This window comes from Tenrec ecaudatus, chromosome 13 (assembly GCF_050624435.1).
Source record: "Tenrec ecaudatus isolate mTenEca1 chromosome 13, mTenEca1.hap1, whole genome shotgun sequence".
Classification (NCBI taxonomy): domain Eukaryota; kingdom Metazoa; phylum Chordata; class Mammalia; order Afrosoricida; family Tenrecidae; genus Tenrec; species Tenrec ecaudatus.
The window spans coordinates 78,084,704-78,099,819 of record NC_134542.1 but is presented as its reverse complement, the minus strand read 5'-3'; the positions used below and the strand labels follow the sequence as shown (position 1 = coordinate 78,099,819).

Genomic DNA, 15,116 nt, shown 5'->3' with positions numbered 1-15,116 from the left:
GCACAGAAAGGTGAACTGCTTGATACGTTTTCTAATGTCATAAATTGCCCAAAGTTCACATTATTGAATGTGTAACATACCCTGTATCAGGGAGAAACTTTTCTGCTTACTTGGTAACTTCTGAATCAGGCAGATTTGTTGCAGGCAGGCAGGAAGGAAGGAAGGAAAAAAGGAAAGAAGGAAGGAAGTAAGGTAGGTAGGAAGGAAGGAAGGAAGGAAGGAAGGAAGGAAGGAAGGAAGGAAGGAAGGATTCCAGTTGGTAACATTGCTAAAGCTATACCTATTCACAAACTTAAAATGCATTCATCTTATTATGGAATTTTCTTCCTATTTGTAGAGCAGTAAAGACACATACATGCAACTTCTTTCAGGTATACAGGGTGACTTTGACCCTAATAAGAAATTATAACAGTACATTTTCAGGTAGCTTAGTTTTACAGATATTAATACCAGAAAAGGCTGTTGCCATTTGAATTTTAAAGGAATGTGTGGAAAGAACTTAAGTGCCACATTGTTTTCTGCTGAAAATTCAAGAGTAGTTTTAATTATTATACCTAATTATAGTTTTTGAGCTACGCAGAGTTTGAGTAATATAAATAAATATAGACTCAGCTCAAGAAAAAGGAAAAATAGGAAAATATTTACATTTTAAAGTACAGTGAATTAATTTAATGTATAAAGCCAATGGAATAATTGTTACTTCTGCCAGATGGTATTTTACATTTTGATAAAAAAGATATATTCTTAATCATATATGTCAAGGAAAAGCAACCATATGTTGTTAAACACGTCTAATTTGTCATTTATTTTAAAAGACACTACTGATCTTGCCATAAAATTTTTTAGTGATGTGACCTAAGTATCCTTAGTGTTAGTAAAATTTTCTCTTTTTAAGTAATTTTTTTAGATCCTTTAGATTACTTGAGCAGATAATTATATGAGGAATTTTCTTAGCATCTGCAAAATAAACCAGGATATCATAAAGAGGATAAATTAGAATCTAGATGATATATTCCAATTACTACTGGGCGAGAAGCATAGTCTCTCTCATTAGGAACTTCCAGGATTTAATTTACTAGTGAAGTACATCTCATTTAATATTTTCCCATAGACCATGCTAAGGCATTTTACTGGGTGGATCATAGCAAACTATGGAAAGCCTTGAGAAAAATGGGAGTCCCAGGACACTTCGCTGTGCTCGTGCAGGACTTGTTCACGGACCACGAGGCAGTGTGGGAACAGAGGAAGGGAATACTGTATGGTTTATAATTAGGAAAGGTGTGCATCAGGGTTGTATCATCTCACCATATTTATTCAGTCTGCATGCTGAGCATATCATCACAAAAACGGAATTATGTGCAGCTGCATTATATGAAAAAGAACACAGCATCAGGAAGAAGGCTTATTAACAACCTTTGATATGCATATGACACAACCTTGCTTGCTGAAAGTGATAGGTAGATAGATTAGGGATTGTTTTAGATAGGGTTCTCTAAAGAAACAAAACCAGAACACTACTAATTTATATATATATATATATATCTGTATATATATACAGATAGAGTGATAATAACATAAGGAATAAATAGTTAATTAAATTATAAAGCAGTACAAATGGCTCAGTGCAACTCACTCACGTGAGACAGTTGTGAGACACTGGCAGTCCTTCAAGTCTTGAGGGCCGCCGGGTAATCCTCTGTAGAGCAATTCAGGCTATCTGGGCACAGGCAGCAAACAGCAAGGCAGGTCACCAACAGTCAGCCAGATGGCAGGGTCTGGCAGTTCCCAGCTCAAGAGATGTACATTCCAGTAGAGCTGAATGTACTGGACTGAATGAAGCAGGTCTTGAAGGAACCTCAAGTTACAGCAACACAGTCCACAGGTACCCGTCCCACAGGTAGTGTAGCTTGTAAATGGAGGCAAAGAACAAGCAAGGCAGTCACACACTGGTTCAATGATCAAAGAGCAAGAGACAATGGCTCTCTGAGCCATTCATCTCTCCGCCCTTCAATTAATCCCACATGTGTTTATTGGCCAGGTTACCTCAGCTGACATAGTTAGTTTATTGTGCCAACCTGGCCAATAAACACATATGGGGTTAATTGAAGGGCGGAGCGATAAATGGCTTGGTGAGCCTTGCCTTTTGAGTTCTTGGGTCTCTTGCCTTCTGAGGGTGCCGCTGCCTTAGCCAGTTCCCTGCTTCAGCTGGCAAGGCTCACTTCCTGCAAGACATCCCTGAGGAGAAGCCACATGGACCTACCCCTATGTAGGTCCTACTCCTGGGGGCTGGAGCAGCCATGTGGAGACCCCTATCCATGCTGCCATTCACTGACTCGGCTTTCTTCCTGCAGTCGGCACCATTGCGTCTGTTTTGTGAGATGAAGACTTTGTGGATTGGTGTCGGACATATGGGTTAATGGGTTAATGTTGGACTTGTGGGCTTAGGCAGCACTGGGTTGGTATGTTTTCTTGATGCACACTTAACCTTTATATAAAATTCTCTCTTATACATGAGTTTCTGTGGATTTTTTTCTCTGAAATACCCAGACTAACACAAGGGATAAAGAGGTAGTCTTCATCAAATGCGTACCCTAAATGAAAATTAGCTGTCTATGCCACAATAAAGGGGTTGGAAAGGAATTAGGCAGACATTGGACAGCTATGGGATATAGAGGACTGAGCATGCACTGACTACAGTCACTTAGGTGCACGTGAAGGTCAACCTTCACAAGGTCAACATCACGATACACCTGAACTTAGGCACTGGGAGTGGCAACACCCTCAACCATGCCCCCACCCCCAGTCAGTGTGGACAAGAGTGGATAAATAGACTGAGGGCAAGCCATGCCTCTCTCTTTTGAGTGATCTCTTGCAGGTTGGAGGGTGGGATCTACCCGATGTGCTGGGGCATGCACCCACCAAACTGCCACTCTGAGGACTGGAGCTCTCTCTTTCTCTGGCTCTGCTCTCTTGGCTCCGCACTCCTCTCACGTGGGTTTCTGCACTCTCCTGAAGTGATCATCTTTTTTTCTTTTTTAATGGTTAAGAGATATTTTATTTATTTTTATTAAAAGACCATTTTATGGTCATAGGGAAGGAATGAGTCAACCAGGGTGCAGTAAAACACCAATGAAACACACAATACTCCTCTGGTTCCTTAAGGCTTCCTCAAACCCCACTATCATGAACTCAGTGCTGCCTTTCACTGCAAGTTAGACGGGAGCATGTACACAGGTATAGATAAGAGATAAGAGCTCATGACGCACGGAATCTAGGAACAGGAATGGGAGTAGCAATACCAGAAGGTGGAGGGGGACGGTGGGGAGAGGAGGGGAGGAAGAGAGAACCGATGGCCATGATCAACACATAAGCATGCCCCCTCCCCCGAGGGAGGAATTACAGAAACCATGGGTGAAGGAAGACAGTGATCGCTGTCATATGTGGAAATAATAATCATTTATCAAGAGGTCACAAGGGCGGGAGGGGGGAGTGAAGGAAAAAGAGGAGCTGATCCCAAGGGCTCAGCAGAAAGTAAATGTCTAGAAAATAATGATGGCAACACATGTACAAATATGCTTGATACCATTGACGTATGGATTGTTATGAGTTGTGAGAGCCCCCAATAAAATGATCTTTAATAATAAAAATACCCCGAGGTAATCCATCCCAGACACCTAACAAAAGTGAGGAGAACTTGAAGCACTAGCTAATGAAAATCAAAGAATGCAGCCTTCAGTATGGATCACAACTCAATGTAAAGAAGACCAAAATCCTCACAACTGGATGAATAGGTTGCATCATGAGAAATGGAGAAAAGGTTGAAGTTGTCAAGGATTGTGCCTTGCTTGGACCCACAACCAATTTTCATGGAGGCAGCAGTCAAGAGCTTACATGAGGCATTGCGTCAGGCATGGGAACAATTGGGAGGATGGCGCAGGACTCAGCAATGTTTGTCCTGTCGTGCACAGGGTCACGATCACACCCACAACAACAGTAAAGCACCTGTAAATAAAATCTCACCTGTAACTCAAGTGACTCCGAAGTGATTTGTGTGACACTCAGAACAGCTTGTATGTTCTTAAGATCAAAAAGAAATACATAAAAGTGGGTGTAAGTATTTACATAGAAAATCCACTTTACAAGTGGATTTCTGATTAAAAACATCTTGTGGAAGATATCAGACATAGCATTCAACGCTATCAGGGGGAAAAGAAAGTGAATGGAAACATCAGCTGATTATTTTTATATTCTTTTTATATATAAGCAGATATAAAATACAAAAGCATATTTCCCTTTGCTTTTATGAAAGCATATCTCTTCCATCCTCCACCCATTTCTTTTCCTATTCTTAAAGGGCTTCCTGGATGATTTAATTATTCAGTGTTGGAATTTGTTCATCCTTCCAATCACTAAGGACATGGGAGAAAGACAAGGCTGTTTACTCCCGTAAAGAGTTGCAGTTTCCAGAAATCCCGAGGCACTGGTAGTTCTACTCTGTCCTATAGGATCACTGTAAGTCAGAACCCAATCAATGATAGGACAGTCAGTTTGCTTTTGCAGACTTCAATCATCACCCTTTTAGATTTTTCACTGTGTGTAGTATTCTGTTGTATGGTTGTGTCAATAATTATACATTCTCTTGATGGATATTTGAGTTGTTTCCAGTTTTTTTGCTATTAGTCATGGAATATTAGTACATCGGACAAAGAATTGTTAGATTCCTTGGGTGGGAAATGCCTGGGTCCTTGGCTTTACACGAGAAAGAGTTCATGCTGAAACCTAGTTTGTGATCCAATTAGGTTTTATAAAGGATAGAAGAAGTTTTGGGCATTACAGTAAAACTGAACACAAGCCCCCTCAAGGCACTGCACACCCACGTGGCGGCCTGAGGGGGCGGGGTGAGACAGAGAGAGAGAGACAGACAGACAGACAGAGAGAGGCCAAGGCCGCAGAGGAGCAGTTGGAAAAGAGAGGGTGGGCTCTGGGCTCAGGCTTTTTTAGGGCTTTCCGCTGAATTAAGCCCACCTGGCCTAGATTGGGGCTCACCCACCTGTACTGCCTTCCTGGCTCTAGGGCCTGAACTTGTGCAAGCCCGTTAGCCTTTATTGGCTTCTAACTTCCCCTAGGCATGGAGAGGAACGAACCCCTATTTGGATACCGAATTGAATCTCAAGAGCATATACATAAAACTAAAATTTCATGTTTCTAGAATGAATGTGTTGTCAATTTTACTAGTTAATATCAAATTGCAGTATCGATTGATGTTTAAAATTTTATTGCTCTACATCATGAGTGACACCCTATGTGTGAGACTTATTTTTTTTATTGAATGAGAATAAAATTAAATAGAATTTTTTTTTGTTTGCATTTGAAATCTTTTTTTAAACATTTTATTAGGGGCTCATACAACTCTTATCACAATCCATACATATACATACATTAATTGTATAAAGCACATCTGTACATTCTTTGCCCTAATCATTTTCTTTTTTTACATTTTATTAGGGGCTCAAAAATTAAATATAATTTTGAATGAATTTCCACATCCCTCATGACTAATAAGGTTGAGATCATCTTTCATAAGAATGATTGCCATGTGTATTTTCTTTTTTCCCCTGAAATGCCATTTCCTGACTTTGGCATATTTTTTTCTGAAGAATTATTTGTCCCCTTTTCCCCCTATACTTTCAATCTCTTCACTTCAAGTAAATTGAAACCCAAAGAAAATGTGTAACAGGGCAGTAGCAATCAAAAGCCAGAGTAGGCAGTGTTTTTTGTTTGTTTGTTTGTTTAGTTTTTAAAGTGGAAAAGTAACCTATGGGCAACCAATGTCATTTCCTGATATATGCTAAATTTAATTTTTCTAAAATGCAATGTTTTGCATTCCATACTCTAGATCACATATTACTTCAAAGATTGTTTGCTGAGCCAGGCAGATGTGATTAGACTTCTCACCAGGGATGCAACACAGCGGTGACCCATGAGAGGCCATAGGCCCATCCATGATGTTTCCAAAGGAAAAAAGGAAAATTGTTAACAACAATTATGGAAACTTAAATTTGGAGATGGAGTGGGCAATCGCTATATCATTTACTATTGATGTGAACTTGAACAAGTTGCTTTGTTGGCTGAATGTTAGTATGTTAGTTGTTTTAAAAACAAAAGAGAAAGATGAATGACTAAAACATGTCACAATAGTTCTGTCTCTTTTACACGACAATTCCAGGGATTCAGGGTGGCATTGTTCTTGGAGTCAGTGGCGCATGAATTTGCCACCCAGCCAATTCATCATCTTTTCACCCTACATTCTGTGAGAAGGAGAAGGAGCATGATTGGAGTAGGAACATTATATTAAGAACATGAATTCCAAAAACCAAAACAACAACCAAAAAATCTCAAACATACTGCCATTAAGTCAAGTCTGACTCATTAACAACTCTATGGACAGCTTAGAACTGCCCCTTTGGGTTTCCAAAGCTGTAAATCTTGTTTCTTTTTTATAAATCATTTTATTGGGACTCATACAACTCTTATCACAATCCATCCATCCATCCATCCATTGTGTCAAGCACATTTGTACATTTGTTGCAAAGCTGTACATTTTTGTGGGAATAGAAAGCCTCATCTTTCTCCAAAGGAGTGGCAGGTAGTTTTGAACTACTCACCTTGAGATTAGCAGCCCAACTCATACTCCATGATGCTACCAGGACTCATAGAGCATTAACTAGAACATACCAGAGGCCAACTACATAAGAGACGACCATCTTTAACTGGGCAGCTAATTTAATTATGGTTTTCATTTGTATTTCTCTGATGACTACTGATGCTAATGACTAATGATGCTAAGCACATTTTTTCTGTGCTTGTTGATTCTATTTCTATATGTATTTTGAGACTAATACAGTTTTTTAACATTAAGGTAATGTGTGTTCTTGTTGATTGGTAAGATTCTTTACATTTTCTTAGACACAGATCCTCTGACAGCTATGCAAACCTTGTCATTTTGTTGTGTTTTAGGGGGAAAAAAAACTCAAATTCAAATACATGTTATTGAGATGTCTGAAACAGGACAAAGATGAAAACAAATCATCTGGGTGAGGAAAATCATCATCATGTGGCCATAATGGAATCCAAAGGATTATGTGATTAAAATATAAAGCATGAAGAACAAAGGAAATTTGTCACAAAATCATGATTGACAGCAGATCAATTCATCACAATTGCAGGCAGGACTACAGACTTGGGAAAGAGACCATGATTTGGATACGTATTACAGATTAGAAAAGATTACAAAATAAACCTGGTACCCTCTGATTGGTTCGGCAGGGGTGTCCACAGGACTGAAGAGCTCACCAAGACAATGACACAACAGACAAAGGACTAATCTCTAAACGCTATAGAAAACTTCAACAACTCAATAAGAAAAAGAACAACCGAGTTAAGACATGGGAAAAGAGACCTGAAGAGATAGTTCACCAAGAATGATATTAAGTAGCCAACGGATATATGAAGAGCTGCTCACGATCACTAGCCATTTACAAGATGCAAATCAAAACAACAGTGAGATACCACTGAGACAGGGCAGAGAGGAAGACTAGGACTGAGCATGTGCAGAGTCTGAGCACTAGTTTAGATCTACATTTCCCAGAATCCCTTGATACCTCTTTTAGACGCCGTCTGCTGGAGGAACTTTCCTGACAATCTCTTCTGAGGGAATAGTGGAGTCTGTGTTTACAGGGAGGAAGAAGGAAAATCCCTAGACTGCTTACGCTGGCTGGGAAGATGTTTCTTCTTAGGAGTCTCCATAAATTTCTCTTTACGGAACCCTTTCTGTGCTTCTCAAAATATAAAATTTTGGGGGGGTGGGGAAAGGCAGGAACCTACACTCTGGAAACACCACCTAACACTAGCATTGACAAACAACCTTTTAAAAACAAAACAAAACAAAAAATAATAGATGCTGGCCAGGCTGTGGAGAGATTGGAACGCTCATACACTGCTGGTGCGACTGCAAATATTTACAACCACCATGGAAAGCAATATGGCGCTACCTCAAACAACTGGGAATAGAAGAGTAATGCCACAAACAAACATATACACACCCATGTTCATCAAAGCACGGTTCACAATAGCAAGAAGATGGAAACCTACATGTCCATCAGCAGTGAAATGCCTAAGGAAACTCTGGCAAACTCTTGATGCCTTTTACCTCAGATGGCACAGGGTGGTGTGTTTCTTCCGCGTGGGCTTGTTGCTTCTCTGCTAGATGTCTGCTTGTTAAACTTCAAGCCTTTACGACCCCAGAAAATATATAGCCGGGCACCATCAGCTTTCTTCACCACATTTGTACCCTTTTTATCTTCAATGATTGTGTTGGGAGGGTGAGCATCATAGAATGCCAGGTTGTTAGAACAAAGTGTCCGGACATTGAGAGAGGGCTTGAGCAGAGGCCCAAAGTCTGTCCACTTCCTCAATGTATTGCTATGTAAATATATGTACCTATACCAATTCCTCTATTTTTTGTGAATTAATATAGTTATATAAGTGCACACCTATTTTTATACCTTTATCTATAACTTTGCTTCCTAGATCTTTCCTCTGTTTCCTTTTACCTTCCTCCTGCCCCACCACCACACTCACCCTTCTTCTGCCTCTCAGCAATTCCTCTCAGCCAGATTGCTGTTGTTCCAACACCACCAGGATGTTTACATCCTCCTCATTGTTGCTTTTAATTCCCTAGTGGTTCCCCTGTCTATGGCATTGTTTGCTCACCAATCTGGTCCCTTCCCCCCCCCCCCCCCGCCCCCCCCGGAACCATTGGTCCATTGCTTTCTCGTTAGGCCTAGTTAAATGTTTTTATGTTAACTTGAAAATGTATGAAGGTGTAGGGGTTGAATCCAATCTATCAATCATCACCAGGCCTCAGGCTGATGATGCCTCCCTGGTGGTGTAGCCTTCTCATAAGGAGAACCCTAAGAACCTCCCTCTCTCTCTGCCTCTTCCCTTTTTTGCTTGCAGGAGTTCTGTCACTGACTAGAGATCTGCCAGTGCCATGCCATGATTCCACCAACCTTGGATCCACATGTCTCTGCACCCACCCGTCTATGACCTTCCTGCGTTCTTTGTCATTTCTATGTCAGTCTGACGAGGGACTTCCCTAGTCAACCCTCATCATTGTGAGTATTCCCTGTGAGTTTCTGTGTAGATGTTGCAATGAAAAGCTGAGTACAGGGAAAATGGAGTGCCAGAGGGGAAAGGTTGATGTCAGGATAAGCTAAAGGAGATTGGGTGGTGGAGGCATTTCGCCTCTCTGCCCTATGGCAGTCAGCCTTGAGAGGGGGTGGAGTTGATTCCCCTTCCTCCTGCAGCTGGAGAATTTTAAGCGTCAACATAAAGAACAGGAAAAAACCTCATAACTGGACTAATAAGCAAATCACGATCCATGCAGAAAAATGTTCATTTTACTCAGACCCGCAGTCAACATCCATGGAAGCAGCAAGAAATCAAAGAGCACTGCATTTGGCAAATCTGCTGCACTTTTAATGTACTGAAAGGCAAGGATGACATTTGTTTATTGTCAATCACTCAGACAAGACTGTATCCCCAAACTGGAAGAATGCAGACGGTAGGCCTTGGTTGCAGAAACGCATGCAGCCCGCCCCAAACACTGTCCAGTAGAGCAAGTAGACTTGAGTGTGCAGGCCACGATGGCGACTCGGTGGTAATTTTTTTTTAAACTTCCCTACACCTGTCTTAATCCACTTTCCAATGTCTTCTGTCTGCAGAGAGCGCTGGTAGGGTAGTAGTTACATGTTAATCTGTTAACTGCAAGGTCCCAGGTGCTTTGAGGGAGAAAGTCTGGGCGCTCATGTAAAGAGTTACTGGGGCAGTTTTCTGTCCAATCAGATTCGCAACAAGTCAGAATGGATTCCATGGCGGTGAGTTTGGTTTCTTAAGCGGACTTGCTCTAAACAAAGATTGTACTCAACGTATGATAAAAATTTGTCAATAGGTATTTCTTGGACAGTTTTGTGATCTGAAAACCTAGCACACAACGGATGAGTAAAACATTCCTGCTGAGGCTAATTATTAGGCAAACGTAATTTTTTTTAAAGCATCACAAAATCGGTGGCTTGAACTACATTTAGGGAACGTTAAATTTTCCTTGACATCCAACACTTGGAAAGTGGTAATGGCAGGAAGGTAAGTAAACTAGGATCAACCGGGTCTTCACCAATTCTTTCAGCTCCAGAGCACTTTAGCTTTTTGCTTCTTCTTTGCCCAAACTAACAGTAGTTTTCAGAGAACCTTTAAGCTTTTGAGGGCCCCATTGGCGGTGAGCACCAAAATGCAAGAGATTCAGGGCTCCCCAACTTGGCTTCTACTTCCTGGCTCGGGCACTTCAAGCGCCCCGTCGGCCGGCGCCGGGGATCGCGGCCGCTGCCATGTGGCGTCGGGCGACGGGAGGCGGCAGGGTCGGGGAGACGCGGCCCGGGGCCAGGCCGAGCCGCCGGGGCCCCCACTTCCGCCCCGCCCTCCGCGCCGGGCGCAGACTCCCGGCGGCCCGCAGAAGCAGGCCGCGCGCCGCCCGGGACGTCCGCCCCGCCCTCCGACGCCTCCCATTGGCGGGCGGGGGAACGGAAGCCGACGTCGAACAGTGAACCCGGAAGTGCTTCGCGGCAGCGGCCCGGGCGACTCTTTTGAATGGAATCGGGCTGATTCATCGCCGGTTCACAGAACCAGAACCGGGCCAAGTGTGAGCCACCGTCGCCGCGCTTCGTCACGGCAGCTGCAAGCCAAGGGTTTAGACCGCGTCCTCCCGTCTTTCGCTCGCTTTCAGGTAAGTGCGCGAGTGTGGGCCCTGGAGGGCCGCGGCGGCGGACACGCTAGGCCGCTGTCAGCGCCGTGCTTTCCTGAGTCACGTTGCCCAGCTGGGGAGTCACCGGAGGCCAGGGCCCCGGGGAAGCGGGGGAGCCTTCGTTCTTCTCGGCGCTGCCCAGGCTTTGGAGCACGGTCGTGTCTGCGTGTGGTCTTCCTCTTTCCCTGGCTGAACCCCTGAGTTCTTGGGACGCCCGCTCTGTATAGGGAGAACCCCTGTTTGTGGTTGCTTTGACTGCGTTAGCCATAGTTGATCCTGTGCTGAAAAACTTCAAGGCAGGTCGAAGTAACAAGGGAGAGAAAATGAACTTTCCCGACGAATTCATGTTTGCCTCCTCACTTTTACTTCCCATGGGCTTGGACTACCCGGCCCCCTTCCCCAATCTCTTTTAATGTTAGTTTTTAAACTCTGAATAAACCAACCAACCCTTGGAAATTAACTGAATATCTTCAAAACAAAGTATGGTTGTTCCAACTTCAATCGATTGAGTCGATAACTTTCTCTCTTCAGCAAAATAGCTGTTTTGCTATTTATTGTGTGTTGCCTCGTGGGACTTATTTGTGCCTATGGAAGGAAGGAAAAGAAACTTTCGAAGGTCTAAATATAAACGTGGTTAATGAGTGAAAAATTCTTGAAATTGAAATGGTAACCAAAAGTTGAAGATTTCATGGTAAAGGGTGAGAGGAAGGTGCTTTAAAAGATTTGCTGCAAGTACCGTTCTAAGTGCAATGATTTTTTTCTATTGCTGCTGACTTAATGCTTAAGAGCAAAACAATAAGACAGTCACTAATATTGAAATGATGAGGGAAAAAAGGAACACAATTACAGTGACCTCATGTTTGTCATGTAAAGCTACCAACTGGCTAATTTCAAGTTGACCCGTTTTAAACAGATGGGATGGATTTTTGTGCATGAAAAGAGATTAAGATCTATAGAAACTCAGAATTAGCTGCAGTTAAAATAAGAGTTTTGTGTAAAGCTTAAATACGGTCTTGGAAATTATCTCAGAACAAAATTAAATTTTGTCACAAGAGGAGAATTCTGAAGTCACAGCCTTTCATTTAAGCCTCACCTGTTGATTTTGGGAGATCGTTTTTCACCCAAGATTCTTGGTAAATACTTATCTTTGTTCTAATTGAAGAGCTGGATTTTAGTGTTTCTGGCATAGATTCACTTTAGTGTTTACATTGGACACATAAGCCTATGTTTTGTATCTAGATTTAGAGCCACATGTTTGAAAAACAGTACAAAACAACTGTGCTTGTGTTTTCAGTTTTACAATAATGTGTGCTTCATCAATCACTGTCCACCTGAGAAAGCCTTATGCGAACTTTCATAACTATTGCTATTGCTCATTCATGAATATGTCACACCCTATGTTTGATGTATTCATTTAACAATTCATTTTCTGCATTGTGCTACCTTTATAACCCCCCATCTGTAAAATGAGAGAATCAGTGTCCATTTTATAGATGTGTTTTTGACTCTAGAAGGTGTCTTACTCAAAATCATCTCAAGAGTAGAATGGTGAAGCCATGATTTAAATCAAGGTCTCATGGATTACAGAGCCCTTCCCTCTCAAACATTTTTTCTCAATCTCTCATGCCCCCCTCCTTTTCTTCCCTCCTTTCATCCAAATTAATATGTGTATACCTTCTAGTAACTTCCCCTCACATCTGACAACCCTCAAAACAAATAAACAAAACACAAATACTGCCGTCAGTCAATTCTAACTCATTTCAACTGGGCAGGGTAGAACTGCCCCAGTGAGTTTCTGAGACTGTAACTTTAGAGTAGTAGAAAGCCCTGGTTTTCTCTGGTGGGAGTGGCTGGTGATTTCGAACTGCTGACCTTGTGTATCAGAGTCTGATGCATAACTACCCATCACTAGGGCTCCTTTCTCTTATCCCTACTAGCCATCAAAAGAATGCTTCTGTTAGTGTAAACCCATTTTCTTTTAGAGTGCCCTCATAATGTGTTTATACTTTTGTGATTAACTTATGTCATTCAGGTTCACTAATGTCCTCCAGGTTCATCTATGTTCGGTGTTTTCATGGTTATCTTTTAATGTGCAAATGTACCATTGTTCGTTTATCCCTTTGTCCACTGATGGCCCTTTAGAGTGTATCTTTTTGCTATCATGCGTAGTGCTGCAATGAACATGGGTGTGCAGGTGTCCATTTGTGTACACATACCTATTGGTGTCATGGTTCTTATTTCTCTAGGGCAGTGATTCTCAGCCTTCCTAATGCCACAAACCTTTAATACAGTTCCTCACGTTGTGGTGATTTCCCCCCCCCCACCATAAAATTATTTAGTTTGCTACGTCATCTCTGTAATTTTACTACTGTCGTGAATTGGATGACCCCTGTGAAAGGGTTGTTCGACCCCCAAAGGGGTCACAACCCACAGGTTGAGAACCGCTGCTCTAATAATGAACAAATGTATTGTGATTGCTGGATCATATGGTATTTGTTTCCTGCTTTTAAAGAAAGTGCCAGTTTGTTTTCCACAGTGATTGTATCATTTTAAGTCTCACTAGCAGTGTATGAGGTCCAGTTTATTTATAGCCTTCCCAGCATTAAAAAACCTTTTTAATGGCATTGCTAGCAAAGATGTACTGTTTCGATATGCATCTCCTATGGATAACCAGGAGCATTGGTGGCATGGTGGGTTATTCTTTCGGTTGACATCTTCCAGGGACTCTGTTGGAGCAAGATGAGACCATTTTGCCCATAAAGATTTACAGCTTTGGAAATCCTAGTGAGCAGTTCTACTCTGTCCTATAGGTCACTAAGAGTCAGAATCTACTTGATGGCAGTGGGTTGGGTTTTAATGGCTAGTAGTTGCAAGCATTTCTTCATATTGCTTGTTGGCAATTTAAACACTTTTGGGGGGAAGTGCTTGTTCATGTCCTGTACCCATTTTTAAATGGGATTATTTGTCTTTTTGTTGATGAGGGGTTCAAGTTTTCTGTAAATTTTAGAGATGAGTCCCTTATCCAACATAGTACCTGAAATTTCCCCTCAGTCTGTTTTTACTTGTTCACTTTCCTTATTTTTTGGGTTGGGGTGTGGGAATGGGGGTATTAGGTCATTCATGGAGCCTTGGTGGCAGTGGTTACTACGCATTGGGCTGTGATCCACAAGGTTTGCAGTTCGAGATCACCACCTCTGCTCATGAGAAAGACTGGGTGTTGTGCTCCGGTAAACAGTCTTGGAAACTAACGGGATCATTCTACTCTGTCCTTATTGGTTGCTCTGAGTTGTATCAAATCGATGGCCGTGAGTTTGGCTTGGATTATGACATTCTGTTCATTTTCCATATTTTTGAGGGGCTGTGTCATACTTTTCAAGTACATTCTAAATTCTTTTGGTGCAAACCACTAATTTTTTAGTACCCTATTTCTGTGCAATTTTACACACAAAGTTCATGCACTTCAGTTACCAGGAGTTGATTCTGACTCATGGCCACCTAAGGTGTGTCAGAATAGAACTTGCTCTAGAGCGTTTTCAATTGTTGATTTTCAGAAGTAGATCACCAGTTGTTGTTTTTTTTTTGGAGGTAACTCTGAGTGGACTCGAACTTCAAACCTTTTGGTTGGTAGCCAAATGCATTAGCTACTTGTATCCTAGGGATTCCATATACAAGTTAGTAGTCTAAAAGTTTTACTCGGATGCCATCATTAGGAGGTACACTATAATTTCCCCCTCACTATTCTAATCTGGAGAAAATCATGTTTTTAAAATCCTGCATATAAAACCAAGTCTAATCTTTTTATTTCTTTCATATAAGAAAGCCTTTGAAAAGGTGAACGTAAGAAGTTCCTAATTATTTTCTACAAATCAGAGTAGAGGAATACAGTGAGATTAAAAAATACAGGGTAATTTTAAAAGGATTTAATATCAACCTAAGAAATAATGATGTTTAATAATTCCAGCATGGATTAGGTAATAAAAATGATCAACTTTAATCATTATAAGTCTTATTATTCTACTTGAGTTTTATTAATTGTTGAAAGACCACTCTCCCTTGTAAGGGACCCTGGTGGTGCAGTGGTTACAGATTGGGTTGCTAGCTCCAAGGTCAACAATTTGAAATTGTGAGTTGCTCCACTCGACAGAGACTGGGATTTATACTCCTGGAAAGAACTACAGTGTGGAAATAGGCAGTTCTGCCCTGTCCTATACAGTCGCTATGAGTCGGCATTGACTCAGTGGCAGTTTGTTTGGTTTTG

At 41.7% G+C, this 15,116-nt stretch overlaps 1 protein-coding gene across 1 annotated transcript in view; it reads left to right on the top strand.

Annotated features, from left to right (window-relative positions):
- Positions 1–10,646: 10,646 nt before the first annotated feature.
- PSMD14 (proteasome 26S subunit, non-ATPase 14) overlaps positions 10,647–15,116 on the top strand; it is a 98,504-nt gene continuing 94,034 nt past the window's right edge. Inside the window, exon 1 of the mRNA XM_075529551.1 lies at positions 10,647–10,840. The gene's annotated coding sequence lies outside the window, so the exon portion shown is untranslated. The remainder of the gene's footprint in view (positions 10,841–15,116) is intronic.